The sequence below is a fragment of the Acipenser ruthenus genome, chromosome 8, assembly GCF_902713425.1.
Source record: "Acipenser ruthenus chromosome 8, fAciRut3.2 maternal haplotype, whole genome shotgun sequence".
Classification (NCBI taxonomy): Eukaryota; Metazoa; Chordata; class Actinopteri; order Acipenseriformes; family Acipenseridae; genus Acipenser; species Acipenser ruthenus.
The window spans coordinates 48,773,625-48,779,444 of record NC_081196.1 but is presented as its reverse complement, the minus strand read 5'-3'; positions in this window follow the sequence as shown (position 1 = coordinate 48,779,444).

The window sequence follows — 5,820 nt, the reverse complement described above, 5'->3', positions numbered from 1 at the left end:
GTTGGTTTTTTTTTTCAGACTGAATGGTAACAGGCTGAAATGCAAGAACAAGAAATAACAAGTACAGACAGTTTTCTTTAGTAACCTGGAGGGAAGGAGTTCTATAACAGACAATAGTTTAAATCACTCAGGCTGTGGGAGTCAGGCTGTGGGAGGTTGTTTTGTTCACCACGTTGGCATTTCTGCCAGTCTTAACTCAAAACAGTCAAACATGCCTTGATATGCTAGATTTCTGCCCACTTGTTGTTATAAGGTTGAACCCAATTAAACAGTTCCAAAGGAACAAAAAGATTGGTGCCCAATAAAGATGTGCCATAGTCACGGAGCATGTGCTGGACTGCACAGTAAGACTTACATACATTTTAGGCAGACAAGACTTACCAACCATGCCAGAGTCCAGGATAGACATGTTATGGATTGTAGAGGATATTAGGCCATTCATTTAAAAAAAGATTTGGTCAGGACACCAAAATTATTCAGATTTATAAAAAATGCTAGTATGTAGAAGGGCTTGATTAGAGAGGTTTTCACTGTGTATTTGGATACAAAATCCAATGCATTCTCCTAAAATGTGTGTGCCATTTAAACTTATATAGTGTACTTTATTATGATATAATGTCTGTGTTACATTTGGTGCTGCATTTCTAATTTTTATTTTAAGGGGATATATAAATGGGCTATTGTGGCAAAGTGGTAAATGAATACAGGTAAGTGCAGTGCAGAGCGGATACAAAACAGACAGACAATGATTTCCAGGTGCAAGGGTGTTTATTGATTTAATTAACAATGTCCAGAGCCTTATGGCAAACACCTGTAAATAATAATGTTGGAGTGATACAGCGGCGTTTATCACTCTGTATTTGTAATTCCCCGGGTTTGACCCGTAACCAAAAGTCCAGTTTTACACACCAACACTAAACACAAAACACAAACACAGTTCTTAGTGATACGTGCAAGAGGTGTAGTACAGTTCTCCGTGAAATGCAGGGGTGAAAGTGATGTCCTGGTTTATGCTGGCTTTTGCTATAGCTCCATATCGTGTAACTGGTAGTCTATTAAAAACAGACGACAGTTAACAAAACTCACGGTTCTCGATACAGCACACAGACTTCTTGTAGGTTTTCAACACTAACCATTTACAAAGGAACAGATCATGTACGCTAAGTCCCCTATTTATATCCTCACTCATGACCCCAAGGTTAACGAGCGCATCCGCTCCTCCAATCCTCAGATGCCACACCGTTTACTGTCTGGGTCATTGAGTTTGGATACCGTAGCTGCACCCCTTTCCTAAATGACCAACTTCCACCTACTCTACGAAATAAATTGGCGTGCCATTTAGTTAAGGGTACTCTGTTCCCGTTACACAGTGCCCTCACAGGTCGAGAGGGAGATCTAACACCAAGCACCATTCAATCTCTGTCACAGCTATATAAGAGCAATTTTGAAGCTGCCTTTACAAATGCACCTGTATTACCAAATAATGATATGTTTTTATACCATGTTACCAGACACACCCCCTACAGATAAGCTGCAAAATACCCTTTGTACAGCAAGCTGTTGTATTATCAAACCCAGAAAAATACAACATTCATAGTCTATGGAGAAAGCTGTACATTGATTGTGAGTTGGAAACAAATGCAGTTTTTGATTGGTTAACTGTAAGTTCTGGTCTCTCAGAAAATGTCTTCATACAAACAGGACATGTGTTGTCTTTGTTCTCTGCTCGATCCCAAAATCTCTTTATGCAAGCAATGCAGAAATTGTGTCCACATGGAATAGTAACTGGATTCGAAAATATATCTGAACAGATTGGCGAAGTGAATTGTTCTGCAGCAGATCGATCCCCAGCAGTTGCCATTTTTGCAACAACAGCCAACAGTCTAAGTCATGAAGCTCATTAAAAAGGGTGTGTTTTTGTGTTTTTTTCAGATTTAATGGTAACAGGATGAAATGCAAAACCAAGAAATAACAAGTACAGACAGTTTTCTTTAGTAACCTGGAGGGAAGGAGTTCTATAACAGACAATAGTTTAAATCACTCAGGCTGTGGGAGTCAGGCTGTGGGAGGTTGTTTTGTTCACCACGTTGTCATTTCTGCCAGTCTTAACTCAAAACAGTCAAACATGCCTTGATATGCTATATTTCTACCAACTTGTTGTTATAAGGTTGAACCCAATTAAGTAGTTCCAAAGGAACAAAAAGATTGGTGCCCAATAAAGATGTACCATAGTCATGGGGCATGTGCTGGACTGCACAGTAAGACTGACATACATTTTAGGCACACAAGACTTAACAACCATGCCAGAGTCCAGGATAGACATGTTATGGATTATAGAAGGTATTAGGTCATTCATTTCAAAAGAGATTTGGTCAGGACACCAAAATTAGTCAGCTTTCTAAAAAATGCTGGCATGTAGAAGGGCTTGATTAGACAGGTTTTCACTGTGTATTTGGATACAAAATCCAGTGCATTTTCCTAAAATGTGTGTGCCATTTACACTTGTAGTGTACTTTGGTATGATATAATGTCTGTTATATTTGGTTCAAATGCTGCATTTCTTATTACTTTTATTTCAAGGGGATCTTTAAGTTGGCTATGTAAGAGCCATTTTGAAGATGCCTTTACAAATGCACCTGTATTACCAAATGCGGGTTCAACAACATTTGAAAGATGTGTTTTTATACCATGTTAACTGACACACCCCCTACAGATAAACTGCAAAACACCCTTTGTACAGCACCTTGAATTTGTTGTTTTAATACCAACATGTATCCATTTACAGTAGCTCAGGCACAGACAGAATTTAGATTTAATTTCACCCCCAGATCAGGAAACAAACATGGTTCCTCTAAAATCGCCAATAACTTGGCTCACTGAGTAAATATGTTCTTTATTTATGTGCATTTGATTCCAACTCACAATCAATATTGTATGTTGTATTTTTCTGGGTTTGACAATACAACAGCTTTCAGCAACAAAACACATTACTTACCATTGCTACCTACATTATCATATTTTTATAATTTGTATTTTATTTAATCAATTGTCATAAATAGGTAATAAAGTACCAGGACTGCCAAAGCATCCATTATAAACACTAAAGCTTGTTCAGCAATGCTTTAATGACAAATACAGATTGCAGGATATTAAGAAAGCCAAATCATTCAATACATATGTGGCAGAGCAGGGCTCTGCCTTTGGAAATACTGGCAGGGATGGAGTTAAATTCTCCTCCCTGCCTAGGTTGATTGCGTCAGGTGGGAGCAATCAGTTAGTTAATTATCCAATTAAGGACCCAGCCACCTGGCATAAAAGGAGGCCTCAGCCTCCCATTTGGGGGAGAGTGTTCTAGAAGGAGAAGCAGCAAGAGTGTTTTGTGTGTGCTGTTTTTCTGTTTGTTTTTGACCAGTAAAGGCAATGCCCAGCCTGGAAGCCGTATTTTTGTAAGTTTTGTTTTGTATATTTTGTGTTTTGAAACCTTTTTGTTTGGCCTTGTGCCGGTTTATTTTTGTATTTTTGTTTATTAAAAACTTTATTTTTGAACTTTCAAACTGTCTCTGAGTCTCAACCTCTGTCATCCTTGTCACATTTGGTGTTAGGGGTGGGATAACACCACCTGGAGGCTCAGGGCAGTATTTTTTTTGCGGCAGCAGCGACTGGAGGACCCAGCCAGCCTTTTTCCCTGGTGCTCTTGGTGCAGAAAGGAGGACCATCGCTGGAGATCCTGCCCAGAGGTGCCACCAGCGGACTGGTGTGGGTGCTGTGAGGTCTACGGCCACAACTGGGCAGGATGCTCCTACACCCTGGCCCAGGAGGAGGCAGAGAACGACGGAGTTGTTTTTAAAAAGTCTCGCGGCAGAGTTGTGCCCCGGCTGTGGAGCATATGGGCACACAGTGGCCATCTGCCCCATGCAAACAGAGGGGAGAAGAAGGAGGCAGAGAGGAAGGAAGACATGGGAGGAAGAGGAGTGGTGCACCCAGTGCATGCAGTATGGGCACAAGGAGCACCAATGCCTGGAGCTGTTACAGGACACAGACCTGGAGTGGGAGGAGCCAGAACGTCCTGCGCCTGAGTGGGAGGAGCCAGAACGTCCTGCGCCTGAGTGGGAGGAGCCAGAACGTCCTGCGCCTGAGTGGGAGGAGCCAGAACGTCCTGCGCCTGAGTGGGAGGAGCCAGAACGTCCTGCGCCTGAGTAGGGGGGAGTCGGTGCGTCCAGAGCCCAAGAGGGGGAAGGCCGAACGTCCACAGTCCAGGTATCCACCAGCAGAGGGAGAGTTCCTGCTGGTTTTGCCTCCCATCGCCGCCACAAGCAGAGGGAGCATGCCTGCTAGTTCCCCTGCTGCTGCCGTCCCGAGAGCCAGAGGGGGTGGAGCTGCCGTCCCGAGAGCCAGAGGGGGTGGAGCTGCCGTCCCGAGAGCCAGAGGGGGTGGAGCTGCCGTCCCGAGAGCCAGAGGGGGTGGAGCTGCCGTCCCGAGAGCCAGAGGGGGTGGGGCCAGTGACCCGAGAGCCAGAAGGGGAGGAGCCACGGACCCGAGAGCCAGAAGGGGAGAAGGCTGAAGCCCCTTAGCAGTCCTTGCACATGCTGCTGAGAGGAGCTCAGGGGAGGCGCATCCGACTGCGACGGCAGGAGGTGCCAGGCCGACTTCAGAGGCCACTAGAATGGCCACAGCCACCACCGCCAATGCCGGAGTGTCTGGAACCGTTGCCACTGGAGGGGCTGAAGGAGAAGAAGCAAGAGTGTTTTGTGTGTGCTGTTTTTCTGTTTGTTTTTGACCAGTGAAGGCAATGCCCAGCCTGGAAGCCGTATTTTTGTAAGTTTTGTTTTGTGTTTTGAAAACTTTTTGTTTGGCCCTTGTGCCGGTTTATTTTTGTATTTTTGTTTATTAAAAACTTTATTTTTGAACTTTCAAACTGTCTCTGAGTCTCAAACCTCTGTCATCCTTGTCACAACATATCTTAAGAATTTTTTTTTTTTTTTTTTCGAAATGATACAGACCAGTACAGTAGTAACACATACCGTAGTGTATAAATTGCATTAAACCCGTACAGTGCTTGGAATGGCACACATCTTTTAGGCCACAAGGAAAAAATATCCTACTTTTGATAGGCATCAATCATACAATAAGATGGTTATGACATCCCTCCTGCAAAATGACCACTTCCTTTTGCCCATCTGATGTTAATAAGCACTTTACAATTAGTATAAACTTACATACTGGGCCCATCGGCCCCCAAAAATAATACAACTATATTCACAGTTTTAACATACAGTTGCTGAAGAAACTTTCAATCTGAAAATATCAATCTATAAGCTACTGTTAATATTGAATCAAAATTGATCAAGATTATTGAAATATAATTATAAGCTGTTCTGTGTTCACTTTGACAGTTCTGTTACAAAGAAAACCAGTGAATACATGAAGATCAAGCTCTATTTTTGTGAATTAGTGCCCATAAAGTCACGTAAACAAACGTTTGTTCTTATGATAAAAGATACTAGTAATATATTATTTTGACCCTTAGTAATATAAATAAGGTGACCAGTTTTTTAAGTCCTTAAAGTGGGACAGTATGGAAATACTGTAAATAACTTCCAACGTCCAAGCTACGGGGAAGATCTCAGGTTTTTGGAAATGTTTGATATTATATCATATTGAAAATGAATAGAGACTTGTGGTGATATTCTGAGTGGAATCTTTTACTTTCAAAAACTTTTTTTATGAATAAATGATCTTATTGTCTTTGTAATGTAATTTCTACACAACAGGTAGTCATTACATTACACAGTAGCAATTCAATAATATCAGATTCCGAGA